The sequence below is a fragment of the Erinaceus europaeus genome, chromosome 13 (assembly GCF_950295315.1).
Source record: "Erinaceus europaeus chromosome 13, mEriEur2.1, whole genome shotgun sequence".
Lineage (NCBI taxonomy): Eukaryota > Metazoa > Chordata > Mammalia > Eulipotyphla > Erinaceidae > Erinaceus > Erinaceus europaeus.
In genome coordinates this window covers 42866328-42878430 of record NC_080174.1, presented here as the reverse complement: position 1 = coordinate 42878430, position 12103 = coordinate 42866328, and the positions used below count along the sequence as shown (strand labels likewise).

Genomic DNA, 12103 nt, shown 5'->3' with positions numbered 1-12103 from the left:
AAAAAGGCTTCCATGTCTGAGCAACCAAAGGTCCCAGGTTCAGTCTCCAGCACCACCATAAAACCAGAGCTAAGCAATACTCTGGTGTTAAAAAAAAATGTTCTGAGAAACTCTCAAATTATAGTTGATGTATGTGCTTCCATGTAGAAACAAGAGAAACGGAATAAGGGGTCCCACCTCTCCTGTCAGGAAATTGTTGACCTCTGACTCACTATGGGAATAGATGGGTAGAGAGGCAGGGAGCTGAGACTCAGAGCCTATTGGCAAGTGGTTGCTAGGCATTTATTCTACCAAGGCCCCTTTGCCAAGATGAACTCCAGGAACACAAACAGGAGCAAGATCTGTCCCTGTCCTGGATGAGTTCACAGTCAGACTGGGGAGAAAGAATAACAACTCTCTTTCTTTCTTTCTTTCTTTCTTTCTTTCTTTCTTTCTTTCTTTCTTTCTTTCTTTCTTTTCTAATGCCTGAGACACTGAAAGTCTCAGTTTCTCTTTTTCTTCCTTCCTTCCTTTCTTTTTTTCTTTCTTTCTATCTTTCTTTCTTTTTGAGAGAAATGCAGAAATGCAGACACACACACACACACACACACACACACACACACACACAGAAACACCAGAGCACTGCTCAGCTCTGGCTTATGGTGGTGTGGGAGACTGAACCTGGGACTTAGGAGCCTCAGGCATGAAAGTCTGTTTGCATAACGATTATGCTATCTCTCCTGCCCAGTAACTTACTTTCAAAGTGTTTGCTAAATGCCAATTAGGTTTACACCCATCTTTCCATTTAATCCCATCCTAAATCTGGTTCTGTGATTAGTCCTCTAACAACAGGTGAGCAAAACTGAGTTTCAAAGGTTACATTATCTGCCAAGGCCCCATAGATGTTATGTGGCAGAGCTAGGATTTGCACCCAGGCCTCACACCAAGACCTGTGGTCTTTCTACCAGATCTCACTGCCATTAGGGGTTGGGGTCATATCTTCCCTGGATGTAGATGTTTGGAGGATCCTTCACCTTCTAGACACTGGAATAAAGGTTCCCTGAAAACCCCTCAACTCCTCAGCTAACTGACCTAAAGGACTGGGGAGGAGGTGACAAATGCACATTGAGGGTCCCTCTACTCATCCCTGTGCTGGGGTGGCTGAATGGGAGCCATAAGACAGAGAGCTGTCAAGTGACTGTTTATAGAGGTAGTCACAAGGCTGAGAGCCTTAGCTCTGCACATGTAAACTCTCAGGTGCCAAAGCTGAAAGCCACAGTCTCTGGTCAACAAATTCATGAGAGCCTGATGTAAACTCTAGAGACCCAATGTTGCTGATAATATCAGCCCTAGAGCCACAGTGAATTTTGTCTCTGCCACTTGCTACCTGTGTGATTTCTTACAAGTTATAGATCTCTCCAAGCCTCACCCTCCTCCTCTGAAATAACAGAATGCTCAGAGCATGTTAGCTCTCTTTGTCAGTCTCATTTACAAATTATGCAGTCGTCTTCAACCATCTTGCTCGTACATGTTGCCATTTAATCCTCATAGAACCCTATGAGAAGAAAGCTAGTAAATCTTCCTTTTGCTAAGAAGGAAAAGGAGGTGTGGTGAAACCAACAGGTCATAGGGCATACATGCTGGTGCAGGAACCAGGTCCTCTGGTTCCAAAATCAGTGTCTAAGTCTCTGTAGTCTTTCTGGGGCCAGAATTTTTTTTAAACATTTATTTTATTTATTTATTCCCTTTTGTTGCCCTTGTTGTTTTATTGTTATAGTTATTATTGTTGTTGTCATCGTTGTTGGATAGGACAGAGAGAAATGGAGAGAGGAGGGGAAGACAGAGAGGAGGAGAAAAAGATAGACACCTGCAGACCTGCTTCACCGCCTGTGAAGCGACTCCCCTGCAGGTGGGGAGCCGGGGTTCGAACCGGGTCCTTGTGCTTTGCGCCACCTGCGCTTAACCCGCTGCGCTACAGCCTGACTCCCGGGGCCAGAATTTTCTTGTCTGCCCGGTGGGGCTCTGGCTGGTACTACTTAGTTTAAATGAAGGCTTGGAGGGGTGGTGAACGTCTGCAGTTCTCTGCTCTTTGGTAGAGACCAATTCCACCTGAGCCCAGAAGGCCTGAATATGTGGGTTCCCTTCCCTCCCCCCACCGGGGCAAGAAGTGTATGATTTCTCCCTAGCACCCCCTTCCCTGTGCATTCTTCTGTTCCCTTCAGAGAGAGCACAATGCAATTGATTAGGCCTCTGTTTTCTCAATTTCAATCACATCCTCGCCCTGCCTCTCAGAGATTACAGGCGGGTCACCTTGATTGCGGTTTCCACTGCTCACAAAACTCTTCAGTCGTTTACAAAACCATCTCTCGCCTCATTCACTCCCCCACCTGGCTCTTCTCCTCCATGATGCATGGATTTTACTGGCTTAAGATTCAGAGGGCAATTTTATTTCCAAGTTCATGGTAGGGGAGGAGGACACCTAATTGACTAATGCTGGGTGTTTCACAGGCATCACTGAATTTGAGCCTCACCACGGAGCAGCACAGAAGTGTGATGATTTCTGTTCTACAACAGAAGAAACAAAGACTCTGAGTGGCTCCAACACTTGCCCAAGGTCATACAGCTGGATGGTAGAGTCAGAATTTAAATTTAGGTCTGTGTGGCTTCAAAGTCTGCTGTATCCTACCACGTTACATTCCTGTATGTGATGGGACAGCATGAACAAACATTACATTCACCTAGACTCAGGCTCAGGGAGGGTGTGTGTAGTTAGCACTCTGGGGATTTTACTCAAGAAAAAAGAATGAAGTGTGTAAGCAATTTTATACACATTCACTGATGCTCCCTGTGGGCTTGACCTGTCCAGGTGGCAGAATAGTAAAGGACTACATTTATGGACAAGGCCAGTCTGGACTCTGGAGAATGTGATAAAAACATTTGCTTGTCAAGACAGCCAGAGGGGGAGATCCATCTCCCACTGGGGGAACAGCATATGCAAAGACCCAGAGATACTGGTAGAGTGAGGTGAAGCCAGACAAGTGTAAATGGCTGTGAATGGAAGCGCAGATGGTGCAGGTGAGGCCTGGGAGAAGGTTGAAAAGTATCATGAATCATGGGGTATGATTTCTGAATTGTGGAGAAAATTCAGAGAGAAGAAATTTGGGGATCCAAGACCTATTGGGGTGGGGTAGTGAGTCAATCCTGCTTTAGTACTGATTCGGGTAGAGCCATGAGCACACACACACCACCATCCCCAAAATCTATTTTAACACTGCACACTAATACAGAGCAATCACAGAGCAGCCTGAGGTCCTGCAATGAGGTACACGCTCTCTCTAGTGGCGACTCTAGGTACTGCACCCAAATCTGTACACCTCTTTAGGACGCCAGGAGGATCTAGTTTCTTTAGAGCCTTCCCATCACAAGACGGGAGTCAGCACCACTTGTCTTCTCAGAGAGAGCACAGTTTAATGATGATGTAAATGAAGGAGACATACATGGGTGATAAGTGGCAATGTAGCATGTGTGGGTGGAAGACCAGGGAAGGGCTCTCACTCAGTTGGGAAGGAGAAAATCTGGAAAGATTCTCAGTGGAGGTGATGCTTCACCAGAGACTTACAAAAAGAAGAAAAACTGGCTCAGAAATGAAGCAAGAGAAGGGCATTCCAGACTTGGCAGAATTAAGTGAGCTCAGAGACAGGAAATGAGACTGTGAGGGAGTTACAATTAGGTAGGTGTGACTGGAGTGTAAAATGTGAGGGGGCCGTCAGTGGCTAAAGAGGAAGATAGTGAGACAGGCCTGGGTCTTACTGACCAGGCACTTGGGCTTGAATTCTAGTCCTTGGGCTGTGGGGTGTTACAGAAGGGTTTGAGCAGAGGAATAACAAAGTCCGATTCACTTTCAGGAGGAAACTCTGGTGACCAACTGGCCGGGCTTGGGGGGGGGGGGGCGGGGGAAAGGTGGGAGAGGATGTCTGTCCTCACAGACAGAACACAGAGTCACATCAGATGACATTCCTAGGAGGACACATAGCTTTGAGCAGATCTTTGAACCAGATGCAGGTGGTGACATCTATGGACATGTCAGTGGGATTCCAGACTGAGCACCACAGACACAAACATATACTGATGCACACAGAGACACGTAACTCAGGCACACAGGGTGAAAGGAAACTGAGGACACAGGCTGATAGGGCAAACCACATACACCCTGATGGACATAGGAATTTACACACATGCAGTGTGGCTGTCAAGGGCCCTCCCCTGCCCCCTCTGTCTCCCCAGGTCTCTTACCACCTCCCACAGGAACAAAGCTGACCTTTGCCCTCTGGCCTCTGGCCTCTCCTCCCACAACCCCTACCCAGAGGGAGGAGCTGTTTGAAGTCTGGGCTGCAGCTGGGGTTTCCTGTTGCCTGGAGGAATGTGGGAGGACTTGCAGGGGGGAGGGGGGGCAGAGCCAACCCAGAAAAGGGGGGCGGGGGTTAGTTCCTGCTTCCGTGGTCTCTTGGGCCTCAACTCAGAAGCTGTTCCACCCAGAGGAAGGGAAAAGCACAACTAGAATCCTCCAGTCCAATAGGCGTCTTATTCTTAAATCTATAGCTTCCTGGATTAAGACACGTCAGCAACCTCTCTCAGTCTCGGTTTATTCTTCTGTGAACTGGACCGAACCTCTCTCTAGTAATCCACACCTCCCCTGAGGGAGCTCCAAAAGCTAGAAAACTTCTGTAGAAAGACAGTGCAGTTCCTACCCACGGCTCGCCTCATTCTGTCCTTCCCATGAGCCCCAGGAGCCTGGCTCTAGGCTGCTGTGACCTTTTAATTATTGTCATTATTGTCCAGACTCTTTCCTTTTCTTAATTGCCACCAGGGTTATCACGAGGGCTCGATGCCTGTACAATGAACCCACTGCTCCTGATGGCCAACCCCCCCCCACTTTATTTTATTTGAAAGGACAGATAGAAACTGAGAGAGGAAAGGGAGACAGAGAGAGAGAGAAAAAAAGAGACACCCACAGCACTCCTTCATTACTCGTGAAGCTTCCTCTCTGCAGGTGGGGACCAGGGAACTTGAACCTGTCTTCCAATTCAGAGTAACATGAGTTCTGCTGGATCCACCACTGCCTAGACCCTTGTCATGATCCAATAACCCCTTAGAATGTTCTCGCCAGTTTTCAGAGTGCTTTGACATCTGTCCATACAATCAGCATAAATCTCAGTAGTCTTGCCTATAATGTGAGGAAGGGATGATATGTCTATTTCACACATAAAATATGAATACCGAGACGCAGAGTCGCTGAGGACACATATGTGAAAGTAGAATCAGATCAGATCTGACTGGTTTCTATTCCACAAGGTTTCCTACAACTTCCTACACCGGCACTTGTATTTCCTAGGATCTTGCCACTCCAGCTCTGCTTACATGGAAACACAGTGGTTGTAGTGTACAGAGCCCAGAAAGGGAAGGAAGTAGGTTCTTCCAAAAACCTAGGTCTACTTTTTTTCCCAGTGCTCACAGTGACACTAAGACTGGAAACTACAACTCCACTGTTAAAATCTGAGTTACCGCTCGAAGCAGATGTAGAGATAAGACACTAGGTGGCAGTAGCAGCCCATAGAATGACTTGCTTGAATTAACAGAGACCCTCACCCAATACAATTTTGGAAAGTCTCCAAGAGAAAGACTTATCTCCAAAATGACAGGAAACCCTGCAATGCTTGTTTTCGGGGGGGGGGGGGGCAGACACTCTGGGGGCTAGTAGCACTCACCTTCTTTGGAAAAAAGGTAGTTGAAGCAGTTTCCCTTGAGGAGGGGCATGCTTGGAAAATTCTACTTACATTCTGTCGCCTTACTTGTGGAGCCATGGGATCTACCAACCTCATTTTTCCTTTCCAGTGGCCACCTGGGCCTTCTCTAAATCCACCCTCTATTATTTCACCCCATTCCCTAAAACTTGCTTCAGACTGAGAAGGGCCTTTAGTGCCCTGGGGTAGAATCTGATGGATAAGGATGCATATGTATTGGGGATGGGGGTGGGAGGAGCTGGGTCTCCTCCATTCTCCCCAATGCTGATGTCTTTACTTGTGGAGGACCATCTAGGGCAAGACACCAATACCTCATTTATATGGGCTATGGTGCTACAGAGGACACCTAACTATTTTAACCACTGCTTTTGTTAATATCTTCCCATTCAGGGAGTAGATCTTTGAACCCAAGGCCTGCCTTGCCTGCAAGGAGAAACTTCTCCAAATGGAGACCTCTCTGGCTGAGCATATCATATCAATAGGTATACTGTTTAGAGCCCCAGACTTCTCCCGTTCCTCACACACCCTCACCCTCACCAGGACCTCTAGGGGTTTCAGAATGACATAGAGAAGGGGTCTGGGAAGAGTGGAAGTTTAGGGAGCTGCAGCTGACTAATGTCAACACCTGCTTTTGTGACATGCTAGCCATCATCCCATAGAGTCAAAGGAGAAGTCTGAAATAGGTGGACCAAGGACAAAGTCTCTGTTAGCGGAACTTCAGACATAGGACATGACAGATAAAGCCAGCAGACACCTCCCAGGCAAAGGGAAGGCAGATACCCAGACAAAGTAAGATTAGTGCAGGGCCAATCAGGACTGGCGTTGGTAGACGTTAAGGACAGCATGTTGAATGTATATTATTCAGCTGTCCCCTGTGAGCCCTACACACCTCAGATAACATCAGTCAAATTGGAGAGCCAAGAGAGGACACAGACACAGGGAAGAGAAGGTCAGCTAGAAACGTGGGGAGTCCCAACTCCCTGCCAGGATCCAGAGGTTAAGCTGGAAGCTTTGGAACCAGCTGGACTGGGCTCTACCATTTCCTAACTGGGGGGAGAGTGGCCTCTGTGCCTTCATCTCTAAATGAAATTGATTTGAGATGGTTTGAGCAGGTCTTTCTTTGCAGGATGCCAGGGCTCTGTAGTGTTCAGTAAATGGCGGCAGCAGCCGGTCTTCTTGAGCTGTCCAACGACCTCCCCTTGGTAATGGGCCCTGGCCTGCACATTCCCATCTGTGGGGATCAGCCAGGCAGGGGGCCCGGAGCTAGGGGCTGGATAACAGATGTGACCTGTAAAGGAGGTAGGTGAAAGTGCTGATCCCAGCCCCCAGGCCGCAGCAGGAGCTCAGAACTGTTGAATTTGAATCTTGTTTCCTGACACAATGAAAACGCTCAGTGCAGCTCAAGACTGGGGGGGTAGAGCTCTGTGTGGATTACTCAGGACTTTGGTGCCTGGCCTTCCCTGGAATTCTTTGCAAACTAGGCGTTGGAGGAACTTAACCCGGAGCTCTGAGTTTGAATGTAGTGGTCACTGAGGAAGAAGCCCCTGTTGAGGCTTGAGGTTTCTGAAGCACAAATCCCGCCCCATCTCACACATAAGCGCTCACATTTTACTCAAAAGAAAGCCTTTTTAGAAAAAGAGAACATCCTAAATTCACAGAACCGGTCGTCCCCTTTCTCCCCTCGAGTCCTCTGCCTAGTCCCTTGGTTCCCTATTAACTCTCTATTCTCAGACCCCACCCCTTGGCTTCCAGAAACCTCGGTTGGAACCAGAGCCTCCCCCACTCACACACGTTCACAGAGACAAGGAACACGACAAACATTTCCAATCCTTGGGGAGAATCAGTGCCCCCAGGTACAGGAGGACGCCCCCGCCAAAGAGGTCGCGGCGGAGGGGGCTCCCCGCCGGCTCGCGGCCGCCCCGTCGGAGCTGCGGGCTTGGCCCCGCCCGCCCGGCGCGCAGAGCGGCCAGGACCAGGACTACAAGTCCCGGCGTGCCGCGCGCGCGCTCCCCCCTGGGGTTCCGGATGGTGAGCGGCGAAGGTAAGGCGAGCTCGCAGAGGCAGCGGCGGCGGCGGCGGAGACGGAGAGGCAGGCAGGCAGGCAGGCAGGCAGGCAGGGCGAGGGCGAGAGACGGAGGGAGGGAGCGAGCGAGGCAGACCAGACAGACAGACAGGCGGGCGGGCGGGCGGGCAGAGCGAGCCACCCGCCAGGCTGCGCTCAGCCCCGCTCGCAGCGGAGAGAGCAGAAGGCAGGAGGAGGGAGGGGAGGAGGGGGAGGGAGAGAGGGAATCCAGCTACCACCACCCAAAGCCAGCGTCTGCTTTCTGTCCTCATTTCCTTTTCCCACCCAGCCCGGAGAGCAGAGAAAGGCAGAGAGAGCGACAGATAGAGAGGGTCAGAGAGACAGACAGACAGCCCGGGCGAGCGGGAGGGAGGAGGAGGAGCAGGAGGAGGACTACGCGGAGTGCGTTCCCTCCCAGGTTTGCAATCGGGGGCTTGCGGGCGGGGGTGTCCAGGGCTGTGGGAGTGTGTGCGCGGCGGGGGGAGTGAGGAGGGCGCAGAGAGAGCGAAGGGGCGGCGAGGTGGGGGCCACCGCGGGAGCGGGGGGTCGTGTCCAGCGGAGTTGGCGGCGGAGAATGTGAGCCGAGGCGCGAGCCATGCTGTCAGCCGCGGCGGGCGGCTCAGGGCTCCTGTACGACTCCTCTCCCCAGCAGCCGGGCGCCCGCGTTGCTGCTGCCGCCGGAAGACAGACGCCCCCCCAAAGCCCCTCGCCTGGCTCGGACCGCGGAGCCGGCAGCCCAGCACTCCGGTGAGTGGCGCCTCCTCCCCAGCCCCAGCCCCAGACCCCCGCTGGGGACCGGCCGGCCGGGGTCTTTTGTGCGGCGCGCCGGGAGGGAGCCCGCGCCCCTTCTGCGCGCCGGGGTCCGGTCGGCCGGACCCCTTGGCTGCGGTGCCCGCGGTGCGATCAGTCTTTGTTTCCACCGGGGCCCGCGGCTCGGCTGGGCTCGGCTCGAAGCCTGGCAAGCAGCGTCGGGAAGGGGGAGGGGGAGGTGGACGAGAAGGGGGGGCGGGGAGGGGGGGTTCTCGGGTTTCCTGGCCGCCCCGCGGCTCCCCTGGCTCGGGGGCGAGGTGCGCGCCCAGCTCTGCTGCGCGCCCCCTCCTCCTTCCCCCTCCCTCCGTCTTTGGGTTTTAAACTGCAATTTGCTCTCCAGCTTGCTGAGTATGTTGGGGGGGCACCAAGGGGGGACCGTGGGAGCGGAGAACAAGGCTGGATTTTGGGAACGGCGCTGGGAAAGGGGGAGACTGCGGAGGGAGGAGCCCCTCCCCTCCGACCCCCCAAATCCCAAGGTTCCGCTGGTGCTCTGGGAGTTGAGGGGCGGGGACCTAATGACCCGGAGGGGGTGTGGGGCGGAGGAGGGATTTGGGGGCAGCCAGGGCCGGAGGGGTTGGGCCGCGTGCCCAGTTACCTGGTGAACAAAGTCGGCTCACTTTTGCATAAATAAATAAATAATCACCTATGAATGCGTTTCCTCTGGGGTTCTGATTGAACCGGCCCCCTCTTCTCCAGGGGGTGGGGTGCTGAGTGACAGCTGTCAGCCCCCTGGGCCTGGAGCTGGGGGTCAATTGTTGAATCCCTCTGCTTTCTGTCTGAGGGCGCCTTTCCCTTGCTGGGCTCTGGGCCCCGGGCAGAGGCAGAGGGGGGTGGCTCTGAGTCTAGGAAATAACCTTGTTTCCTGTTTGACAGGAAAAGGGACAGCGACCCAGAGTTTGGGGGCTGGGGACAAGGACTGATGGGAGCTGGAGGGGTTCCCTAGCAGCCTGACCCCCAACCTCCTGCCAGGCAAAGGGGCCAGCCGAGGGAGGGAGGAAGGATGTGGGCCTTGCTGGCCGGAGGCGGGAGCTGGGGCTGTCCCTGAGGCAGGCAGCGGGCACAGAGCGGGAGGAGGGAGGGGGGAAGAGAGAGTGAAGCGGGGGCGGGAATTCTCTACCACAGACCCTGGGGGCCTGGGCCAGATGTGGAGGGGTGAGGAGTACCCCCTCCCTCCTAGCTTGGGGGCCCTGGGGCTGGGTTGGGAGGGGCTGAGCCTGGTGCCCTCCGTTCTGCACCAGTGCCTGACTGGCAGGGCCAGCTGAATTTGGGACCAGGCAGGGCCTGGCTGCACCAGCCTGGTCCCTGAGCACAAGGAGAGACCCCTGGGGGGCCTGTGCCTGTCTGACTGGGCAGACATTTCCCGCCGGACCAGTTGGTGTCAGGCGGGACTTGGCCCCAGCTCCCTGTGCAGAGCTCAGGGTGTGAGGACAAGCTTTGCCTCTGGGTCAGGGTGGCCACATTTTGTCCGCTGCTGCCGCTGCCGCCACTGGCAGAACAGGGGCATGTGCCCAGACCTGGGCAGAGTCTTGCCAGGAGCAGTGGGGGTGTTTCTATTGTTGGCTTGTTCCTGTTCCATGTGGCTCAGTGTGTGTGGCTGTGTGAACTGGGGCTGTAAGTAATCTTACTTACAGTCTGTCCCCCCCAGCCCTCCCTCTGGCTTGGGAGCTGACTGGGTTGTGGTAGTAAACTGGAGGGACCCTCCCAGGTGGTATGTGCCTGCTGCTTGCCATCTCCCTCCTTTGAGCAGATGTATATTTATTTTTATAGTAATGGAAAATCAAACTGGATAGTAAGTTGAATCCATTTTTTTTCGCCTTCTGTGTCAATAGTTGGAATAACCCCCAGAGACTGGTGAACTTCTTGCCCCAGAGCCCATACCCTTTCAAAGGAGCAAAGATCAGTGAGGGCATGAGCTTTGGGGGACTACTGGGCACCAGTCCAAACCAGAGATTCTTGTTTTTCTTGCTCTGGTACAGGGGCAGGTGCCCAGGTGGGTGGCATTGCCCCCTCCCTAGCCACCCCCCCCCCATCAGACACCAGGGTGCAGTCTGGCTACTCCACTTCCTCCCTGGTCAGTGCCCAAACAGTCTTTGGGAGACAGCCTCCTGGTGGGCTGTCACCCCCACCCCCTTGCCAGGGCTGCTGGCCCACGTGCTGATATTTATTTTCTGTAGTAAAATCCATTTTTAATGCCGTTACTTTTGAAATAATATAGAGAGAAACAGATGTGATGTGTTTAAGTTGCCCTCTATGAGTTTTTACTGTGATCTATGGCTGAGGTAGTGATGGAAGGAGCTGTTGTACTCAGAGAAATTTGGTGTCATAGAGCAGGAGAGCTGGCTGTTTTATTGTGAGCTCTGGGCTGGGGCGTCTGCAACAAGGTGGTGGGGGTAGGGGGTCCTAGCACCCCCTGCTCCTGTGGATGGACAATGTAACTTCTCAGTTTGCAATATGAGGGTCCCAGAACTCCTTTACATTGCTCCCCAGCCCTCGTGGGGGTCTTTGGTAAAGGGACTTGGGAGCTTGGGGGTGGTGATCCCCCCCATCTGCATAGATGCTGACAGGGAGGCTTCTGGAAGCCCCTGCTGTGAGCTAAGTGGAGGTGTGCTGTGGGGAGGTTGGATTTGGATTCTAAGGAGATTAGGAGATGGGCTTTCCATCTGATCCATTGTGCTGTGCTGAAGGGTTGAGGGGCAAACTGTTCCTGGCAGAAGACATTGGGGGCAGGAGAGGGGGGGTTGCTTTGGGCCCGCAGAGCCCCAGAGGGGCATTGCTAGTTCTCAGATCTGCCTGGAGCACTGATTTTGAGCCACTCCCTCCTCTTGCCTCTGTTCCCAGTGGGTTGGAGCTCCCTCCAGGCAAACCTGGTCTCCCTCTTTTCTACCCCCCTTCCACCCAACCCCTCCTCCCACCACCTCTTTATTTATTTATTTTCAGTTGGAATACAGAGCTCTGTGTTTCGTGCCAGCCACCCAAGACTAAGGGGTGCCATGCCTTTCTACCAGATGCCCAGACCCTTCTGGTCTGGTTGGGTGAGGTCAAGCAGACTCACTATTATGGGATGGAACCCAGCTCTTGCATGCTTCTCTCTCTCTCTCTCTCTCTCTCTCTCTCTCTCTCTCTCTCTCGGTTTCCTGGGTCTCTGGAGGCAGAGAGGGGAGGGGGAGCCAGGATGGGGTGGGGCTGGCAACTGCAGCAAGGAGCAAGGGTGACATTGTTGCTCATGCCAGCAGATTTCCCCCCCCACCCAGAGAGGTAAGGGGGGTGTTGGGGGAGGTAGGGAGGAGAGAGACCCAGACAAACACATGCTAAGCAGAGAGAGAGAAAGATGGTGACTGAAGCCAGTGATGAGGGGTGAGAGAAAACAGAAGAGCTCGGGGACCAAGAAGGGCAAGGCGTGTGCTGCTCCACAGCCTGAAATGAGGGGGTGCTTTGGGTCTCTCACCCCCAG

General features: G+C 53.2%; 1 protein-coding gene across 8 annotated transcripts in view; it reads left to right on the top strand.

Moving 5' to 3' along the window:
- Positions 1–7798: 7798 nt before the first annotated feature.
- Positions 7799–12103, top strand: part of AHDC1 (AT-hook DNA binding motif containing 1) — a 73662-nt gene continuing 69357 nt past the window's right edge. For 2 of the 8 annotated variants that reach the window (XM_060205648.1, XM_060205651.1), the window contains exons 1-2: positions 7860–8260; positions 8495–8589. The gene's annotated coding sequence lies outside the window, so the exon portion shown is untranslated. Of the gene's footprint in view, positions 7822–7859; positions 8261–8285; positions 8590–12103 lie in introns of those variants that run through there. The other 6 variants (XM_016192291.2, XM_060205650.1, XM_007532477.3 and 3 more) reach the window with 4 other exon arrangements.